This window comes from Bubalus kerabau, chromosome 12, assembly GCF_029407905.1.
Source record: "Bubalus kerabau isolate K-KA32 ecotype Philippines breed swamp buffalo chromosome 12, PCC_UOA_SB_1v2, whole genome shotgun sequence".
In the NCBI taxonomy this organism is placed as follows: domain Eukaryota; kingdom Metazoa; phylum Chordata; class Mammalia; order Artiodactyla; family Bovidae; genus Bubalus; species Bubalus kerabau.
Genome location: NC_073635.1, coordinates 89445985 through 89468544, shown reverse-complemented (window position 1 = coordinate 89468544; position 22560 = coordinate 89445985).

Here is a 22560-nt window from a genome sequence, read left to right as displayed (position 1 = left end):
ACATAAGGTGGCCAAAGTATTGGAGCTTCAGCTTCAGCATCAGTCCTTCCAATGAATATTCAGGGTTGATTTCCTTTAGGATTGACTGGTTTGATCGCCTTGCTGTCCCAGGGACTCTCAAGAGTCTTCTCCAACACCAGAGTTCAAAAGCATCAATTCTTTGGCACTCAGCCTTCTTTACAGTCCAACCCTCACATCCATACATGACTGCTGGAAAAAACAGAGCTTTGACTATGCGGACTTTGTTGGCAAAGTGATGTCTCTGCTTTTTATTACACTATCTAGGTTTGTAATAGCTTTTCTTCCAAGGGGCAGTGTCTTTTAATTTCACAGATCTGTTGCAAAGCCTGACATAAACATTGGCCCTAAATATAGGCAGTGCCTTGAATGTTATTTTAAAATACCCATTGATATTTTATCTGTATTTCCTGAAAAACCTAAAAATATCTCTCTGTTAGGGTACTTTTTGAAAAAGAACAGCCGCAGACGCTGACAAATATTTGTTGACATAAGTTCAGCTCAGTCATGTCCAACTCTTTGCAACCCCATGGACCGCAGCATGCCAAGCTTCCCTGTCCATCGCCAACTCCCAGAGCTTGCTCAAACTCAATAAGTAGCCACTGTCATATTGTATATGGGGCAACAAAATGCATCTCACATGAAATGCTTTTGCTTTATAAGTGGCTTCATCCATTTAGATGTAGAATCTTTTTCCCAAAGGAAGCATTTTAATTGCCCCCGTTTTCTGTCCTTTTGACTTACTCCAGAAAAAAGTATATTGAGTGGATCATGGGTTTAATTAATTGGAACCCAGTTTTTAGAAGCCATAAATTATTGAAAATTGGAAATAGAGAAGTCCCTTAGGAAACAAGGCCTTCGTGCTTGCCCAGATACTAAATTTCATTTTGGTGCTGCCTGGACCATGAGCAGATGAGCCTGGCATGAGACGTCTCAGTCCTCATAGAACCATTTCTGGTGGAGGAGGTCCTCTGAGCTCAAGGGCCCTGAGCAGAGAGGAAGGGGTGAAGCAGCGTGTGGGCTCATAGAAGAGCTGAGAAAGCGTGGATGGAACTGTCGGGTAGAAGAGGGATCAGTCACAGAACCAGGAAGGACGGCAGGGCAGAGGGACCGGCCAAGGACATGGGCTGGGCAGGGACACTGCAGTCACACGTGGGTGTGGAGACCTGGTGGCCCCCCCGGACGGTGGAGCTGGCCTCGGAGTAAAGGGCAACACGTCCAGTGAGGGGGAGTCACACACGTGTGTTCGCATAGCAGCAGCATCTGCCGACGTGAGATCAGGAAGTGCACGTCATCGGGAAAGAGCTCGGCAAGTGAGCTGGCTGTGAGATCGAGGCGGGTCTCGCGATGAGTGGGGAGGAAGTGGGCGAGCAGTGAGGCCAGAGCGTGGCCGCTGTGACTGCTGCCCGGCAGGAACCGGAGCGGGTCCTCGACCCAGGACACGCTGCATGGTTGCACGCCATCATCCCTGAGATCCCGAGACAGCCGGGGGGTGCAGACCCTGGCCCAAGGGCTGAGCGCCTGGCTGCCCGCAGTCCAGCATCCTGCCCTCGAAAGTCGGGCCCACGTCCACTTCCCTCAACCTCTCCCCACTTCCCCTCAGCATCCCTGATCTTCTGTCCTCCAGTACCTCCCACTCGCCAGCCCACTCCTTAGACGTGTTCTGGGTTTGGACAACTGTGTGGCCTCCACCCTCCTGCCGGGACCCTGGCTGACACAGGATCCCGAGCAGTGGGGCGTCCAGTCCAGTTGGAAGTAGGTCAGGGGAGATGCAAGAGGCTGAGGATGATTCCAGGTGAAACCAGGAGGCAGGGGTGTGTGGGATGGGATAAACAGCCCACTGGAGCGGTCACCAAGCCAAAGGAGGGGACGGGGCAGTAGCTGGGCTCCACGGAGACATGCTTGCAGGGACCCCACAGTCTGTAAAGTGAGGTGCCGGGGTGCCGGAAACGAGTGTCCTGCCAGCCCCCCTCACCCATCACCATGTCTGGGCTCAAAAGGGGAGCCCAGGAATCGGGGCAGAGCGCAGTAGGAGCTCCTCTGGAAAGGGGGCCCATGCTCTCTCCACCCTCCCTGGAGAGGGCAGGGCCACCTCACCCCCACAGGAGAGGGGGCTGGGGGCCACTCAGGCTTCGCCGGCTCCCCAGCTTGGGGGGACAGCGACCAGCACAGCTGATGCCCCTGAGTGGTGGAACAGGCCAGTGGGAACCCTGTGTCCAGACTCAGCACCTCTGAAAGGGCACCCTTGCGGCAGACTTGGGGGAAGTGAGGTGACGGCAAAGGCCAGGTCTCGGGGTGCGGGGGCAGGCTCAGGAGCACGTCTGGGGCCTCTAGGCAGGAGCCCCCCAAGGGCCATGAAGGGCCCACCCAGGCAACCCCATCAGCAGGAGACTCCAAGCCCACTGCAAGTGGGGAGGGGGCAGGGAGGAGCCCCAGGCGGGAGTTTGCTGGAAGCCTGGCATCAACACCCACTCCACATCTGGCTAAAGGTTGGGACCAGGCTGGGGAGGAGGGCAGATTATATCTGAATGAGACGTGGAAGCCTTCACATTACAGTGGCTGGGGACTTTTTTATACCAAAAAAAATGTGATTCTTTGTTAACACCTGCCAAGGACCAGAAAAGCGGTGCCCTCTGCCCCCGAGCTCCTGAAGTGTGTTCCTGGGCTGCCCGCGAGGACAGGGCTAGATAGGAAGAGCAAGGGCACTCCTGTTCTCATCCTACTGAAGCCCTCTTATTAATACACTGCAGACATTTTCCTATGAAAAAGAACATTCTGACAGCACAGCGTGAAGCTGGGGTGTGGGCCAGGAGTGGGAAGCTGTCCTGGGCAGGGGACCACAGAGGAAGGCGTGGCCCGGGACAGGGGAGCAGGGGGCGCTGGGACCACAGAGGGGGGCGTGGCCAGGGATGGGGGATCAGGGGGCACCAGGGACCACAGAGGGGGGCATGGCCAGGGATGGAGGACCAGGGGCCGCTGGGACCACAGAGGAGGGCTTGGCCTTGGATAGGGGACCAGGGGGCGCTGGGACCACAGAGGGGGGTGTGGCCAGGGATGGAGGACCAGGGGGTGCTGGGACCACAGAGGAGGGCTTGGCCAGGGATGGGGGAGCAGGGGGCACTGGGGACCGCAGAGGAGGGTGTGGCCTGGGATGGGGGATCAGGGGGCACTGGGGACCGCAGAGGAGGGTGTGGCCTGGGATAGGGGACCAAGGGGGCACTGGGACCAAGACGGGGGCGAGGCCTGGGACTGGGGAGCAGGGGTTGGGTGTCCTCCTGAGAGAGTACTCCTGCGGGCAAGAAGACCTGAGCGCTGGTCCGTGCGCTCACAAGTCACCTTCTAACCTAGGGAACAAGCTGGCGTTCTGAGCATGCAGAGCCACCCTTCCTTCCCATGGCCAAGGTCTGCTTCTTGGTCCTGAATGTTCGGGCCCAGGCTTCAGTGTCTCCACAGGTAAGTGGCCGCCTGCTGGCAAGACAGCTCTGCCCCACCCAGGGCTGAGAACGTGCCCATCCTGTCTCTCCCGGGAAGAGTTCAGCCCTGGCCACGGGTGTGGGCTTGAGGCCATGGTGGTGAAGGATGTGCGCTCGGGTCTGGCCTCTCTCCACTGTCTGTCACTAACCGGGGTCGGCACACCTGTCCCGGGCAGCTCAGAACCTGTGCAGCCACTCTCTCCACCTCCCACCTCCAGGTGGGTAACGTCCGAGGGCAGGGTGGCTGGTAGGGAAGAGGGTCTCAGGGAAAGAGGCCGGGGGGCAGGTTTCAACACAGACCTAGGTGCGGGAAAAGCTTAGCAGTCTTAGCAGCATCTCACCTTATTCCTCACAAGGCAGTGACCACAGCTCCTGAACAAGCTGATAGGGTGGGTAAGAGTACTGGACTGATCTACTGGTCAGCTCAGTGTGACATAGGAAATCTCAAATTATGTGGACAATTTTCATCATGAGCATATACCAAAGCTAAGATGTCTACCTGTTTTCCCATAAAGAATGTTTTAGTAACCCAGATGTTGGAGAAGGAAATGGCAACCCACTCCGGTATTTTTGCCTGGAGAATCCCATGGACAGAGGAACCTGGCGGGCTACAGTCCATGGGATCGCAAAGAGTCGGACACGACTGGACGACTAACACACACAGGTTTCCAAAACCCAGACTGACAGATAAGACTTGAAATTCATTCTCACAGACACCTTACAATTATTCTCCATGTGCCTGTCTATCTTCAGTTCAATTCAGTCGCTCAGTCGTGTCCGACTCCTTGCGACCCCGTGAATTGCAGCACGCCTGTCTGTCTTACAACTTAATAATTTTAATGTCTGTCCTCAAGCTAATGTTTACTGTTATAAAAAATAGATGTGTCTGACACAGGTGCACATACAGCCATCCAGGGCTGGGAGCCCCTCGGGTCAGCTGCTCGAGAAGAGACGGAGGGCTCACGTCAGGACAACAGCTGATGGCCGAAGTGTTTGGTATCAGTCCTGTCAGACCTCAAAATCCAGCCACCAAACCAGGTATAAACTGGGGTTTAGAGCAGTGGTTTTCATGTATTTTTACTCATGAAAAAAACTACTGTAGCCTTGCAAATTTTTAAGTTGATTTCTAAAAGTTTAAGAATGTAATGTTCAGTGAATTGTAAACATTGGCTTAACAATAAAATCAGGTCCCTCCTTGGTATTCAATGGCATCGCTAACCATAAAAATTCACACCCACTTTTATTCATTTTAAAATGCACTAAGGTCTTCTTCAAAGGTCTAAATTTACATTTTACTTCTTTCCCTTAAAATTGTATTTTTAATATACTTTCTCCACAGAAAGTGGTGTATATATTGACACAACGTCTGACAAATGTAATATGGCCAAGTCTCTCACAATTACAAAGGGGCTTATTCTTTAAATCAGTAATTCCATTTCTAGGAATTTAAGTTTAACTTTCAAATGTGAGATAACATATGTAAGACTTTAGTTATTGCAGCATTATTTATAATGACAAAATATTAGAAGCAAATAATTCTACGGAGTCCTAAAAACAAACAAACAAAAAAGAAATGGGTCCAAATGCCTGGATAAAATATCCAAAAACAAGAGAAATAGGAAGATTGTACAACAAAGTGTAGCATTCACTGGTATTGCACTTTGTCTAATGTAACTTACTTTTAAATTTAATGTGTTATCCTTTTATATTAGAGACTTTTACTAATCACTCGAGCACACTTCTCTGCATACAAAATACACATGCAAATAGAAATACATATTTTTAATGTGATCAAAAAGCCGTAGGTGTCAAAAACATTTATTCTAGATTGTATCGTTGTATTTTTTTTCCGTTCACAGCTGATAAAGACAGTGCAGCACACCAGTTTGTATGCCTGAGGATTACGTATAAAAGGTCACTCTGGAGATGATGGAGATGGAGGCGCTACCTCACTTTTCGACTCACCCACGCATCTGCGTGTAAATATTCCCCATCGCCAGCCTGAGACGCAGGTCAGCATGTGCGTCTGTGTTTCTCCCTGACTCTGGAAACGCAACCTTGGGTTCACTTCCCGGCTGTGCCCCCCGAAAGCAGTACCCAGGTGTCACCTGTGTCCCCAGGTACCTTTGCTGGTGACAGGAATGACCACCCTGCATCTGGATGGGGAGGGGCCCCAGGGTGGGACCACCTCTAGCTGGGCACATCAGCACCCTGTGTGTGAGACTTGAAATTCCACGAACTACCTTGGCCTCTCTGAGCCTCACGGGGCCCCAGAGGCCTGACTGTGCAACCCCCGGCCTCAGCAGCTCTGCCCCCGGCCCCTCACGCACTGGAAAGGGCCCCGACGGCTATCCCCAGCGGCTGAGCTGCACACGCTCCCCTCCGCCCCCGTCCTCGACCTCCCTGCCAGCCCAGTCGTGCCCTGGGGCCCCACCCTCTTGTTATTGCAGCATCTGCCTCTCTCAGCCCCCGGTTCCTTCTGCTCCCTCCTGTGTGGCCCTGAGGACTGTGTTCTGTCCCCCCTCCACACCTCCCACCGCTGGGAGCATCGCTGACCATGGCTGCTGTCTGGTGTGCAGGCAGGTGTCCTCTCCTAACCAAGCAGGTGACCAGGAGCTCGTGAGAACGCCCTGGAACCCCCCCACCCCTCACCAAGGCTGCTCCCGGCCGGCAGTCGGATGCAGGATATGTGTTGCTCCTTGTCCCGTCTTGGTCTGAGCCTTGGGGGCTGGGGAAGGGTCCCCGAGCCGCTTTACAGACCCTGCGAGGACTTCCCCGAGGGACGGAGCCTGACTCTGCTCTTGGCACTGGGTGCCCGTGTGCGCCTGCCCCCGTCCTTCTGTGAGAGGCCCCTGGTGCTCTTGTGAGGCTGCACGGCCACGGGCCCCAGACGACCCCCTGGTGGGCACTGCGGGCACCAGGTTTATCTGAGCAGGTGTGAGAGCCCGTGTCCGCAGAAAGAAACAGCAGCGAGTTCCGCGCAGCGATAGTGCGCACTGCACGGGCGACGTGGGAGGCAGCAGCAGAGCCGATGCGGGAAGAGACCATCTGAACAGCCTGACGCCTGTTAAATAAACTGAACTTGTCATTAAAAACCTTCAAACAAAGAAAAGAAAGGCCCTGGCAACACAATTAGAATTCTTAACGCGGGAATGTGAAATGGTACAGCCACTGTGGAAAAACGTATGGTGCTACCTCAAAAAGGTAAACGGAATTACCATAGCCGTTCCACTTCTTGCTTAGTCGTTCAGTGGTGTCTGGCTCTTTTGCGGCCCTTTGGACCATAGCCTGCCAGGCTCCTCTGTCCATGGGATTTTCCAGGCAAGAGTACTGGAGTGGGCTGCCGCTTCCTCTTCTGGGGAGTCTTCCTGACCCAGGATCAAACGTGCGTCTCTTGAGCCTCCTGCATTGGTAGGTGGGTCTTTTATCACAAGTACCACCTGGGCAGCCTTCTTAGTATATAGACCCAGAAGAATTTAAAACAGGAACGCAGACAGATGCTTGTCCACCCACATTCACAGCAGCACTATTCTCAACAGCGGAGAGCTGGAAACAACTCAAGTGTCCATCAACAGCTGGATGAATAAGCAAAATGTAGCACGATGAATAAGCAAAATCTATACAAGGGTATATTATCCAGCCTTAAAGAGAAAGAAGATTCTGAGACAGGCCCTGACATGGATGAACCTGGAAGACATGATGCTGAGTGAAATAGGCCAGACAGGAGAGGACAGATACTGTCTAATCCACTAAGACGAGGTCTCGAGAGGAGGCGGCAGAGGATGAGGTGGTTGGATGGCATCACAGATGCCACTTGGGCAAACTCAGGGAGATCGTGAGGGCCAGGGAGGCCTGGCATGCTGCAGCCCAGGGGGTCGCAATGAGTCAGACGTGACTTAGCGACTGGACAACAGCAGCAAGAGGAGTCGTGTCAGCAGAGAAGTAAGTAGATAGTGGCTGCCTGCTGGGGGAGGCACTGGGAGCCGCTGTTTAAAGGGGGCAGATTTTCAGGTTGGGAAGATGAGGCGGTTCTGGACCTGATGGTGGTGACGGTCACCCAGCAATGTGGATGTATTTAGTGCCATTGAACTGTACACCTAAATGGTTAAAATGCCAAATTTCACATTTTGTATATTTTGCTGTGTGCTGTGGTCCATGGAGTCACAAGAAGTTGGACATGGCTTAGTGACTAAACATCAACAACAATATTTTACTATAATAAAAAAATTCATTATAACTGACTTGCTAAACACAGGGGAAAAAACCTTATTTTGGTTCCAAAAAGCGTGTTCTACGTCTGATCAGCTCATTTAGGTAGAACCTGGCACAACCTGGTCCTGTGGTGGTGGTTTAGTCACTAAGTCGTGGCAACTCCTGCAACCCCACGGACTGTATCCCACCAGGCTCCTCCGTCCCCGGGATTCTCCAGGCAAGAACACTGGAGTGGGTTGCCATTTGCTTCTCCAGAGGATCTTCCCAACCCAGGGGTCAAACCAGGGTCTCCTGCATTGCAGGCAGATTCTTTACTGACTGAGCTACGAGGGAAGCCCAACCTGGTCCTGAAAGACTGATTTCTGGGGGACCAGCAGCGCCGCCCCCGTGGAGAGAGGTCCCCTCCGGACTCCTGAGCTGGGAGTTCTGCAAACACACGACAGGCGCGGAGGCGCATCAGAGGAACCACTTATCCTGGAAAATCTGCCCCAGCCGTGGATGAGTCAGCTGTGCCGCTGGGCCCCTTCGTCAGGGTCCACTCCCCCACCGGAAGAGCCGGGCAGGACAGCAGCAGGTGGGAGGGTGGGGCGGCCATGACCCGGAGGCGGCCGTGACCCGGAGGCGGCCGTGACCCGGAGGCGGTGGGCCAACTGGAAAGACTGGGCAGATGTGCTGACCTCTGCTCAGAGAACTACAGAACTCTGCAAGAAAGATGGAACACCGAAGAAACCCGTTGTCTGTTGAAGTCCATTGTTTGTGCTAAGAGAAGTGAATGTCATGATTCTGGAAGCTTCTCTAACTTGTTCACACTTGTGGAGTGACCTGGCCCAGGCAGGACACCCAGCATCCACACTTGTGAAAACAGTAAAAGTCTAAAGAAAAGACAGAACCAGCCCCACTCGCTTACACACTGGACACTCAGGCCACCTGCAGCCCATCGCCTTCTGACCTCAACTGCAAGCAGCACTGAAAAGAAGTCGGCACCGTAACACAAAGGTCACCTCTGGGCCCGTGACTGGTGACGGGAGTGAGGCTGAGCTTGTGACGCCCGCTTGGGCGAGGAAGGGCCATTCTCCCACTGGTGTTGGATGCTCTCGGTCCACCCCAGTGCTGATGGCCTTAGGGCCGGGGGGTTAGCACGGCAGCAACTTAAATGTAACGTGGGCTTAAAATGAGTACGGATAAAGGACTGTATCCACAGCACCCCCCATCTCCCTAATGAGCAAGGTCCTGAGAGTTCCATCAGAATATTCTGTTGCTGCATAAGCATTCTGAGAGCTCGTAAGCGTTACTGTTGTTGTTTAGTCGCCAAGTAGAGTCTGACCCTTTGAGACCCCGTGGACTGTAGCCCACCCGGCACCTCTGTCCGTGGGATTCTCCAGGCAAAATACTGGAGTGGGTTGCCATTCCTTCTGCAGGGGGTCTTCCCAGCCCCAGGATGGAAGCTGTGTCTGCTGCATTGGCAGGTGGATTCTTTACCACTGAGCCACCCGGGAAGCTCCATGCTCATAATTACACAGCTCCTAATCGTCATTACTCTTTTCCTCATATCCAGCTAAAGTTATACTGTTTGGAAACCCGTGGGAAAACTGTATATCGAGTAACAAAAATGTCATACGATGAAAAATAGATTATGATATCGAATGTTGATAAGGATGTGCAGCAAGAAAAATTGCAGCTGGTGGGAGCATAAATTCATACCACCTCTCAGGAGACCTGTTCAGCAATTCTACTCCTAAATATATAGTTCTCAGAAATACCTACAAGTGTGCACCAAAACACAAGTATGAAATGTTCACAACCACATCACTCGTAACAGCCAGCGCTGGGAGCAGCCATGTTGCCAGCTTGCAGTAGGAGGGATAAATGAAGGCGGTGTATTCAGGCTGCAGATGTTATCCTGCGATGATCTGTGAGCCCACAACACACTGCATACATGCTGTATATGTACCATATGTGCACTGCATGCATACTACACATAAACTACATTTGTACTGCACACACAGTCCATATATACCACATGTGTATTCCACACATGCTATACACACGTGTGTGGCGTGTGCATAGTACATGTGTGTCACATACAAACCACATATATGTTGCCTTGTTGTGTGTGTTGCATGGCAGTGCACACGTGCTATACATATGCTACATGTGTGTTGTGTGTGCTCCATGTATACCACATGTGTGCTGCATGCATACTACCATGCAACACTGCTTCACTCAAAATACGGACAATCTCGTGGACATAATATTGAGAAGAATTCAGACACACAGTATAGTAGTTTTTTCCATGTTTAAGAACAGCAAGACCCCTGCAACGAAGCCAACCAGGGAAGCGCTTACTCTTCAGCAGCGATGACTGGCAGAGGTAGGAGGGAACACCCTGGATCTTGTCCTGGTGTCCCCACAGATGCAGCGCCTGTGTAAACAATTCTTCTAGTGGTACATTTAGGATTTCTGAGCTTTTCTGTACGTAAGCTGTTTCCATTTAGATGTTGACTTTAAAATGCATCCATATCCTTTAAAGTATATTTGTAGACATTAAGGAGAATTAGCTTTGAGACTTAAGACTACATAAGTAAAGTTAATGAGAATGATAAAAGTCCTATGAGATTCAAGAAGTTAAATATTTATGTTTTAATAAATGTGTTGAAATTTGACACGTTGGTATGCTTTTTGATTGATATCACTGAGCAGAATAGAAATAAAGCTGTGGATTAACACCCCCTATTGGCCATCAGTGGTAAGTGCAGGTAGAATCAATACAGGAGATCATCAATGGTCGTGAGCCCTGACACCACCTTTGCTCATAGGAGCTACAAATCAGCATTAAAGTTTAGTAACAACGCGGGAAGCGGCTGGGGCTGTGAAAATGCTCTCTGACGAGTGGACAGTGGACTGGGTCTCTCACTTAACCGTCTGGCGCTCGTGGTCCAAACCCCTCGGTTCCCGCACTGGACACGGCACGAGGTCACCGGAGAGGGACCTCGTCCTTCTCGAGTCTGCAGTCCGCTCCTGCATCAGCTGCTCAGTGCAACGACTCCGTGGTCTCATAAACGTGCAGTCACACAGATTTGTCTTTTTGTGACTGGCTTGTTGTTTTATGTTTATTTTTAATAAGAAAGGCTGGCCAGAACTTTTAACAAACTCTGCCTATTCCTGTATCATTTGTTTCGTGACCCCTCCCCCCGTCCTGTCTCTTTGTGGTGTTTCTGTCTTCCTCTCTGCTTTAATCCGTTGCTCACTAGTCCTTCCCGCCTGCTGTTCCAGGGCAGTTCATTCCCCGTCCCCTGGTTTTCTGCCTTACTCCCATATTCCATGGCCTCACTGGAAGGGACCTCTAAGGAGCCATAGGGATGACTCTCGGAGAACCCGGCCGGTCGTGTGTGGGCTGCCCGGCGGTCAGTGCCAGGTCTCTCTGTGGGGTTCACTCACCGGTGCTCCCCTGAGCCCCAGGGAGTAGTTATCTCTAGTGTTTCCACAAAACAGGACAAAGTGGGTGGAGATGCCTTAAGCAAAGTGAAGTGTCCCCACCGGGTCCACTGCATCTTTTATCCTCCAAGGAGACAAGATGACTGACCAGGCCCTGGGGACCCTCCCAGGCTTCTAAGGAAGAGAGGAGTTCCCAAGTCAACAGTTGGCAGGTGAGGAGGGGCAGCTTCCAGGCGGCGGGGGAGGAGTGGGCCCTGAGTCCTGAGAGAGGGCAGGGCTGTGCTGAGCCGGGAGGCTCTGGGGTCCCTACATGACCAGAGGGAGGGGAAAGGGGCCCCGGGATGCATGTGACAGACTGAACTGCACCCCGAAAAGGCTTTCCAGGGGCTCAGTGGTAAAGAATCCACCTGCCAATGCAGGAGACGCAGGAGATCCGGGTTCGATCCTTGGGTCGGGAAGATCCCCTGGAGGAGGGCATGGCAACCCACTGCAGCATTCTTCCCTGGAGAATCCCATGGACAGAGGAGCCTGGCGGGCTTCAGTCCTTGGGGTCACAGAGTCAAACACGGATGAGTGACTGAACAGCAGCAGTGTCCCTAAAAGAACGGGCTCGCATCCCGACCCCCAAAACCTCTGGAGGTGTCACGAGTGAAGACGAGCTCGTGTCCGAGCAGGGAGGGCCCTTTGCCAACGTGACTGGTCTGGAGGGTGAGGTTTCCCCACCTGGTAGGTGTCTTGAGGTCTGAATTGTGTTCCCAACAGAGAGAGAAAGCTACAGACTTTAGAAACATTTTTTAAACAGCAAAGGACAGAAGATACCCACAAAGAGCTCCAGATTCATCTTGCCAAGCTCCACATTTTCTCAGCTCATATTTCTATTTCATAACCAATTATGGCCATAAATTGGCATTTTCTTGTGGACGAGAAGTATGATTTCCCATTTTGTAGAGTCAACATTTAGAAAAAGCAGTGCTGTGGTGACCGGGCCGTTCTCTTGCGTCTAATTACCGACAGTCTAAGGGGCCTTTCCTGAGAACCCACTGTGCGTCAGGCTTGCTGCCGGAGCTGGGCGCACCTGGCAACCGGGTGGCTATGGTCTGTGCCCTGGGCACCCTGTGTCCCTGACACTGCGGCTCGGGCCCCCATTTACAGGCCTCTGCGTCTTATTTCTTGTGTAAACTGGGTGCTTTAAAATCAATGACGTCTCGTCACACTTCATGTGCTCTTGGGCGAATGTCTGCTTCTCTGGTTTTAATTTACTGGGAACAAGAGCTGGGCTCAGGCTCTCTCACTCTGATGCAGAGTCCAGAGCATCTTGGAGACTTTTCTCCCTCAAGGAGAGTTCCATGTTTGATTTCTACTGAAGTTGTGTACATATTTATAGGAGATTAGCAAAGTGTGTCTATAATAAAGAGATAAACTGTGATGGTTTCCATTTTATGGGACAAGAAACATTTAAAAAGAACAAAAACAGCTAACCTATATCTTTCCGTTTAAAGCTTCTGTTTGCTCTTTGCGAGGCGTTCAGGTGAAACAGGAGAACTCAGTTGCAGCCCCGTGCCACCGCAGAGGAGTTCAAAGTGACACGAGTCGCTGTCTCGCTGTCGGGGAGGCTGTGTCCCAAAGTTGCGGGCGACATTCCCGCCTCCGGACAGAGGAGCGGGTCGGAGAGCGGAATCCAGGGCGGGCACAGCCAGAACCCGCCCCCCCACCCCGGCGGCTGAGAAAGATCAGCAGAGGCGCTGGGCGGCCCAGCTGCTCAGGGCTGGTTTGGGGACGCGGTGAAGCGTCCGAGAACGTGAATGAGAGGGTCAGGTGTGGAGGCGCTGGCAGGAGCTGGGACGACTGCCGCTCTCGGAAGGAAGCCCGCCTGGCCGCGGGCCCGCCGGGCCCCTGCGGACGCCTCGCCGAGCCCAGCTCCGGGTCAGGCCAGACGGGGCGGACCACAGCCGGGCCGGATGCGCAGAACGGAACCACGGGCCGCAGGCACAGCCCGGGGTGGCGGGTCCTGTGCTCTCAGCCACTTCAAACACAGCCTCGTTCTGTCGATTCGTTTCTGCCCCATCATAGAAATTTAAAAAAAAAAAAAAAAAAAAAAAGCTTTTATTTTGTATTGTTTTACAATTAACAATGTTGTGATAGTCTCGGGTGAACAGCGCAGGGCCCCACGATTTTTTGAGCCCCGGTGGCGCACTCAGCCCCGTGGTAGGTGCACCCCGGCCGCTTGCCAGTGGCTGAGCGTGTCTCTTCAACGTGTGCGCGTGTTACTCGCTCAGTTGTGTCCAACTCTGTGACCCCACGGACTGTAGCCTGCCAGCCTCCTCTGTCCATGGGATTCTCCAGGCAGGATTCCCGGAGGGTGTCTGCCAGATTCTTTCTCTTCTCTGTAATCAGTATTTTGTGGGGATGGACCGATACTTTGAGAAGCGGTCAAGAGCCCACAGCTCAGCAGGCTGAGCCACTGGCCTGGTTACCGTGATGGTTGTAAGTGATGGTCTTCTCACGCCGTTATTTCTGCTCCTCTGAGAGTTTCCAGTCTCCCCGGAGATGTGTTTATTCATTTGTGTATATCATTCAAACCAATCTTTTTAAATGTTAAAATGTATTGAACAAGTTTGAAAATGGAATGAATCATTAATCTGTTATTTTAAAATGTCTAGTTGTTTGACTAGACAGTCAAATCTACCAGTTTCCCTTCAAAATTTCATCTGAGAGAGGCTGGTCTAAGTGTTGTTGATTTCTGTCCCCTCACCATCTAATTTGTCACCCACACTTTAAGATATTTAGTTCAAGATACTGGCTATCCAGGCTTCCCAGGTGGGCTCAGTGGTAAGGAATCCACTGCCCATGCAGGAGACACAGGAGATGCAGCTTCCATCCCTGGGTGGGGAAGATCCCCTGGAGGAGGAAATGGCAACCCACTCCAGTACTCTTGCCTGGAGAATCCCGTGGACAGAGGAGCCTGGCGGGCTACAGTCCATGGGGTCACAGAGAGTTGGACATAACTGAGCACATCACAGTACTGGCGATAAAGACATAAAAATACGAGCCAGATAATGTCACACAGAGTCACTTGTGAAAACTTTAAACCACAGTTAAGGAGGTCGGAAGGTCTTAACGTAACCCTTTTGGGAAATAAGATATTTAAAGCTGTGGAATTTACTGAGTGTGGTTTCTTTTTCCACTGGATGACATAGTTAGTCTCTAAAAGTAGAAAACCCATTAGACTAGCATCTAACAAGCAGCAAGAGTGTGCAGAGTCTTTCCGTGAGATAGTGTATCACGCACATGCTGTCATGAAAGCCATCACGAATCACCCGCAAGATTGGGTTTCTGTTCAGCTCCCGTTACCCCTGCTTGACTTAGAATTAACATTCCCTATAACTGGTCACTTTTGACCAGTAGTTCAGCCACTTTTGTAAATTTATTTTCCTTAGGAAGCTTTTCTAACATTTGTGGGCAAGGGCAAGATGCATAAATCCGAATGGACTTGGCTGGGTGGCGTGTTTCAGCCAAAAATTACTTCAGGGCACAAGATGAAGCCGATTTTTGCCAGAAGATGGAGTCACTTCACCAGCCAATGTGATCTAAACACACCTGAGTCCCAGCCGAGGCCAGCAATCTAGACTCCAGGTAGCTGGTTGTTTTACATACGCTTGTCCTTCTCGGAAGAGCTCAAGGTTCAGATGCGAATGTCAGTCATCAGCTGTGATCACACCTGCCAAGAAGCTGCGGTTTTCCCTGCAAGGTGTCTCTGAGGAATTCTGAAAGCAAACAGGCGTGGAGACCCGTCAGGCCCACGGCTGCCCTGTCCAGCTATACCACTTCCCCTCAACGGCAGAAAATGAGCCAGACTGCCTCAGGTGGCAGAGAGCCCTGGACAGTCAGCGGGTGGAGCCAGGGCGGGGCTGCCTTGCTAGGTGGTCAAGGCAGAGCCACAGGTGTGCTGTGGAGGTGGGCACCTGCCCACAGAGCTTCGCCTGCGCAGTAGGGGGGTGGGGTCTACAGCAGTACCCCCGGACCGGTGAGCTTACAGAGTGCTCAGAGGTCGCTTTTGCAAGATGCCCACGTATACCAAAGCTGGCCCCTTCCAGGCAAAAGGGGTTCATGCCCAGTTGCTTCAGTCGTGTCTGACTCTTTGCAACCCCATGGACTGTAGCCCGCCAGGCTCCTCTGTCCATGGGGTTTCCCAGACAAGACTACTGGAGTGGGTTGCCATGCCCTTCTCCAGGAATCTTCCCGATCCAGGGATCGAACCCGCATCTCCTGCATTGGCAGGCGGGTTCTCTACCACTGAGCCACCAGGGAGGCCCAAAAGGGGATTCAGGGGTAGAGAAACCGCAGGTAGGCTTCCCAACAAACAGACGAGGCTGCACCAGGCAGGCTAGGTCTCTGCTGTGATGATTAGTGACTAGCGACGCCGCTACACACCCCACGGCCCAGGGCAGCCCCACAACGGAGAACGTCCTGGCAGAAAACAGTCAAAAGACCCTGTCTTCAAAAGTTCAGAGGCTGAGAGATAATTTACACCAGAACTTGAAGCAAACAGCTCATCTGCAAAACTCAAGCAAAGAAAATCCTCCTCGTTCAAAACGATCCCAAAGGACAAAGTTCTAAATCACCCAGTAATTGTACATCTTCCGGAGAGCTTGAGGGGTGATGGGGGTGTTTCCTAGCTGTTGGGTTGAGGACAGGAGTCAGACTCGTCTACCGACACGCTGTGAAACGGCTTGGGTAGAATGTGTGCTGATTAGTGTGGGGACGAAAGAATGTTCTTGAACGTTCTCACTCTTAACTCCGTCACATGGGCTGGCCTCTCACTTCCTACTGGCTCAGGACAGGGGGCAGAGCTGACGGGGACCAGAAACGCTTCCAGGCAGACGGTGCTCTGCCCGAGTTTTTCTTCTTCCTGTTCCCACCAAAATGAGTCACCTCCGAGATGCCAGTATGATGGCTTTGGAGCCAGATTCTTACCGTGGAAAAAACCTTAAATCAACTCTAAGGCTGGATTAGTAAACTTCCAAGTATGTTGGAATCGGGAATCATAGCTTTAATACAGATTGTGACTCAGTATTATGACTCACCCCTGATGGGGAAAGCATTCTTGTGGAACAGATTGTTGGAAGCAGTTCTGAGGCTGGGCGGGCCCTGCGGATCCGTGAATGAGGACCTCACACAGAATGGGCGGGGGGCGACTCGGGGGAGGGGTGCCCCTCTTCCCTGTCCCTGAGGAGGGGCACCTCAGGCTGCAGTGACCAGCCCAGGGCTCTCTGCAGAGCCACCCTTCGTGCAGGACTCACCACAAGACAAGGTTTCCAAGAGGGGCAGCAGGGAGCTCTAGACCCAACAGCCCACCAAGGGTCGCATGACAGGCAAGCGCCCCTGTGGCTGGAGGGGTTGGGCCTGATGCCCAAGGTCGTGGGCCCTGAGGTTTTACACAGAGAACGGCCGCCCGCCGACCGTGTCCTTATTTCTGCCTTGGCTCCTTTATTAGTTACCCAAGGCTGCCGTGATGAGGTGGCCGCATGGCTTCACCAACTCAGTGGACCTGAACTTGAGCAAACTCTGGGAGGCGGTGAAGGACAGGGAGGCCTGGCTGCTGCAGGCCATGGGGCTGCAAAGAGTTGGACATGCGTGAGCGACTGAGCAACAGCAGCAAAGGCCGCCACGGCAAAGAACCAGACACGGGGTGACCACACACGGCAGGGGTGCGTCCCCCGACAGGTCTGGAGCTCAGAAGTCCCAGACCACGGTGTGCTGCACCCCCGCGGTCTCGGCGGGGGGTTTCTCTCGCTCCCCCAGCTCCCGGGCCCAGGCTTCTTAGGACTGAGGCTGCGTCACCCCGCTCTGCCGCCCGCTTCACTCGGCCGCCCACCCTCTGCGACTGCGTGTCCTCCTCCTCTTACAGGAACATCAGCCGCCGGACTGAGGGCCCACCCCAGTCCAGGACCATCTCCTCTCTAGAGCCTCAGCGCAGACCCCATTTCGGACATTCTGAGGTTCGGGGTGGACGGGAAGCAGGGCGACCCTGTTCAATGCATGTCGGTTGTGCGATCGGAGTTCTGCCTCCTTGCGGCGAATGGGGAAATGGCTTCCTCTCCCTCCCTGGTCATCCCTCCCCAGAGAGGACAGGCTCATGGGCGCCTCCCTCCCCAAGACCCAGGTGCGGCAGTCTGGCCGGCCTGTGACTCAGCCCACCGTCTTGGTGCAGGCTGGGCGCTCAGGTCCAAGCTCTGGTCTCAAGTCCAGCTTGATCAGTAATACAATCTGTCCAGTTCCTGAGCACCCGTCTCAGACTGGGGGCCTGGGGGGAGGATGGGACCTCTGCACCAGCATCCCCAACATCAGTGGCCTTTGTAGGAGGGAACAGGGCAAGCTCCAGGGACTCACAGCCAGCCCAGCAGGCGGGACGCTGTGGCCCCAAAGAGAGAATTCCAGAAGCCTGGCAGGCCTGACACACCCTTGGATGCCATCCCCCTGGGAGGAGAGCCCTGAGGGTGTGACCAGGCTCCAGGGCCTGAGTCACCAAACTAATAGGAGGCCCGGGGGGCCCCCCAGAGCGGGGAGGACCAGTGATGGGCGGGGGTGGGGGCAAGCTGGAAGCCCCTCCAGTCTCCGCTGTCCTAAGAGTTCTCATTCAAGTCCCGTCGGGGGTGTGCGGGAAGGGCCAGGTTGATCGGGGTTGGGGGACTGGCTGGGGAGCCGCTTTGGGTATATGGGGGGCGAGGGGCAGCCACTCTTGACTTCCTATACTCGCCAGGCTGGGCCTGCGGGGTGGGGCCAGTCCCGAGCAGGGCCCGCTGGGTGCTCATCCCCCGGGGCGAGACAGGGACTCACCCCCAGGCGCTAGTGAGGAGTCGGCGGCCCGGGCCACCGTGGCCACTGGGCCCTGGGCAGGCGGTACCCGCCACCATCTGACCCCGTGGGGGCACCTGAGCACAAGGCTCTGCAGGGAAGCCAGAGTTTAAAATAGAACAGCATGTGACGGGACGTTCCGGCTGGGAGAAGACTCAGGTTTCGAGGTCACTGGTTCAGATCAGGGGACAGCTGGGCCTGGGGGGCCCGGGTGAGCCATGAGCGAGCTGGGATTTCTGCCACTTCCTGTGGGCCAGCTGTGTCCCTCCAGCTGCCCGTTCACCCAGGAAGGCCGGGCCTCCGGGAGCAAGCTCTCTGCCCTTTCCAACGGGGCGACGCCTGGTTCTATCCAGGCCGAGGAGCACAGCAGGGGGTCTATCATTCAGCAAACGGACTCTTGCCAAAGAAACAGCTGTTAAAAGCAGGGCAAGGGCTGGGGGAGAGGCTGGGGGAGAGGCGGTGATTTCACGCAGCCCCCACTAAGGAGTCACCTGCATGCTGGGCACAGGATGCGCGTCTCGGGAGCAGGCCCCGAGAGCTAGGTCCTCATTCTGGGGTTAGAGCTTTGATGCAGAGAACTTTAAAATGTGATCATCAAGAAAGGACTAGATGTTTAAACTTAAAACACTCTGAAAATCAACTCAGGCTTCCCTGGTGGCTCAGCAGTAAATAACCCACCTGCCAATGCAGGAGACAGGGCTCAAGCCCTGGTCGGCAGACAGCCCATGTGCTGCGGAGAAGCTAAGCCTGTGGGCCACAGCTACTGAGCCGACAGGCCCTGAGCAAGAGGAGCCGCCGCAATGAAAAGCCGTCACCACCGCAACCAGAGCCTGGCCCCCATTCACTGCAACTGCAGAGAAGCCTGCAGAGCAGCAAAGACCCCAGCCAGCAAGGAAATAAAGAAAATTCTTTAAAAAAATCAAATGCACTGCCAAAGGTGACTGATTTACATTCATTTGGTCTAATCAGTGATTCTAATTCTGGAGTTCTGACTTGTGTTCATTCCAGAAGCCAAAACCAGTCACTTTACAAAGAGCAGGACTTTGTCTTGGGGCCACAGTTCTCAGGGGAAGGCCGGGGGAAAGATGCAGAGAATATCCAAGCAGCATCTGCAAGAAGGCCTCGGTTCTTACAGCAGCAGCGTCTGAGGGCGCTCTAGAAAGCCTTTGGAGGCGGGGTGGCGCTCTGAAGGGGGTCTGGGCAGGGGAATGGGTCGGCTCATTTTTCTGCCCCTCATAGAAAGGGAGAAGCAGAGACTAACGATGATGGAACCTAGTCAGGTCTGTGCTGGGCGCCACTGGCCCATGGACGTCCTCTCGGTGGCCTGGACTCTGTCCAGAGGGCACGGTGCCCACAGAAATCTCAGTCACCCCTGTGCCCTGGGAGCCAGGCAAGGAGGGAGCCCCGGAGTCAGAGAGGCCATCCCAGCAGCTAGAGGCAGCTGGGCTGAGATGCCAGTGGCAGGAACCCAGGCGGCCCCGAGCCTGCATCAAGGCGGCGGTCTCAACACCCCTGGAGCACAGGAGGACTCTAGCCCCAATTTCATCTAGAAAAACACACCTAATTGAGCTGGCCTCCAGAGCACAGAGGGGAAAGCAACTTCTTCTAGATCAGAAAGGTGGGAGCCGGCAGAGTGGGTCCAAAGCATTTTGTCAAAGAAAATGAACAGCCCTGATGAGAAGCAGGCAGACAGAGACAGTGGAGGGACGGACCGTGTACACTGAGCTGGTGCAAAGGGGCAAGAGTAGGAATCAGTGGTGTCGACACGGATCTGAAAAGACCGCAACCCGCCTGCCCTACCCGCGCCGGCTGTATCAGAGAGCCCATTTCTCTCGCACGGGGTTATGTACTGGCGCAGTATTTGTTTCAGAAGGTGGTATTTTCTTTATTCTTCTTGCCACCAAAGCTGCATTCTAAACAGCAGGAGCCTGGACGCTTTATGTTGAGGTTGACCCTCCCTGGAGCCCTTGACAACCTCAGAGAGACGACCCAGGCTGGGAGCAGAGGGAGCCAAGCCCTGCAAAGTTCTAACTGCGGAGGCCCAAAATTATTTTATTTACCACCCCACAGCTTTTTCACACATTTTATGAAATCCAAAAAAGTCACTGAACTGTAATGGCTTCTCTTGTTTTATCTTGTTTTTATATCAGTGTTTTTGCTATCTAGTCACTAAGTCATGTCTGGCTTTTTGTGACCCCGTGGACTGCAACATGCCGGGCTCCTCTGCCCATGGGATCTCCCAGGCAAGGATACTGGAGCGAGTAGCCATTTCCTTCTGCAGGGGATCTTCCCAACTCGGGGACTGAACCTGCATCCTTCTGTATTGCAGATTTTTCACTGCTGAGCCACCAGGGAAGCCTGCCTATACGTCAGCGAACTAGTAAATGTACACCAAAATGCCTCACTGTCTTAACTCACTTCACGAGGATAGTCTGTGCTTCCTGCTCCCTGGGAAGCACAGATGTCTGGAATCTTTGTCAAGCGCTCTTTTGCATACGGTTCAGTAGCAGGTTGTAATTTCCAAGAATAGCCACAGTATCTCTCGTCCCAAGGTTTTTTTTTTTTCCAAACAGTGTGACCTCACCGCTCTTCTCTCGAGTCAGCCGTTTCTTGCACTTCACTCTGGGCCGACTCTGTGACGTGCCGACCAGCAGAGTGTGGCTGGATTGATGCGAGGTGACCTCCGAGGCTAGGTGACGCTGTAAAAATGTCCTGCATTTTGACTGCGCTCTTCTGAGGCAGCCACTCTGGGAACCCAGCCACCACGCCCAGAGGAAGCCCAGACCGGCTTGCTGTGTCTGAAATCGTTACTGAAGTTCTTTTGCCTCCAGCCTGTGTCTCACCTTACTTGAGCCATAAACATCTCTATCCACGGATGTGGTTGTAGTAACTACTTCTCCAGTCACAAGAGGGTTATTTCCTGTTTCTCCCAGAGTTATTTAGTCATTTTAGACCATCTTTAGCTACATTTCTGCAAGTTCAAGTCAGTGGGAGACACAGGAAAGGAAAAGAATTTGGCCTGGTCTGATTGCTATTGCTTGACAACAGGAGAAAGAATTGGTAATTTTTACAATTATCTTTCTAATCAAAATTTTACTATACGAGCAATTCAAGTGCATTTTGAAAAGTGCCAAAAAGCTAAAATGTAATAATAAACGACAGCCGTGCCTCTCCCCTACTCCCCCACCCTGCTAGTCTCATCAACTTGCTGTGCTTTTTTCAGATCTTTTATACATTTGCAAGCATGCGTCCTCAGAGAAAATGCAAAGTAGAATTAAAATATGGAGTGCCATTTTGTGTGGGTTTTTTTTTAACCCATAAACTTAATGATATGTTAAAAACAGCTCTGCAATGTCCCTTTGTATTTATTTTTTAACCGCGCACTTGAATCCCCACACCCGTGAGATCGTCACTGCTTTACTAGCAACTTTCTCCTGTGTAAAGGGTTAGCATTTTAATGTCTTCATATTTGATGTGATGGAGTTTGTGCTTCCGTTTCTTATTCTCCTATCAACTTTGGGTCCATTTCTGGGCGGTTAAAAGCCAACACCTCACTTCATTACATTCCCCCCACAGAGACATCTTTTGTATATACAAAACTACTCTGTATATCTTGGGTGTTTTACAGTGATATTCCTCACCTGGTATAGTTTTTGCTATAATATGAAGATTATTTTTATCACATCTTATAGTTGGATGGTACTAAGATACAGAAAAGCTATTCACTTGCTTTTATTACAATTATAAATTTGAAGTTTAAGGGTTAATCGTAAATGGGGTTGAAGATTAGATAGTGGTAATTTTAAGGAATGTGTTACTGCACAACATGTAACGTATCAATGCTCCTTTCCTGATTCTGATAGTATTTTAGAGTCACGTAGGCATTGTTTGTGGAGAAGGCAATGGCACCCCACTCCAGTCCTCTTGCCTGGAAAATCCATGGACGGAGGAGCCTGGTAGGCTGCGGTCCATGGGGTCGCTAAGAGTCGGACATGACTGAGCGACTTCACTTTCACTTTTCACTTTCATGCATTGGAGAGGGAAATGGCAACCCACTCCAGTGTTCTTGCCTGGAGGATCCCAGGGACGGGGGAGCCTGGTGGGCTGACGTGTATGGGGTCGCACAGAAGGACACGGCTGAAGCGACGCAGCAGCAGCAGGCATTGTTTGTAAAAAAACAAACAAACAAACAAACCATAATGAAGCACTTCAGAGTGATGGAGTACCACAGCCTCAACTTGCTCTCGAATGGTTCAGGAGAAAACACTCTATTGTACTACTGCTGCACTCTTCATGTAAGTTTAAGATTTTTTTCTTGTTAATTAAAAAAAATAATTGGAGTTGCCTGCTGCTAAGGGACACGACTAAGCAACTGAACTGAACTGAACTGAAGGGAGTGAAAACTTAAACAGGGGTTAGGAATGCACGTGTTTAGCCAAGAGGCTGTGAATGTAGATGCAACGTTGGCCGATTCAGAAAAGAGGCGCAGTGGCTGGTGAGGAGCGGCTTGCTGAGTTAACACCCTCCATACACCCTGGACTCCCCAGGAGGCTCAGCAGTCAAGAAT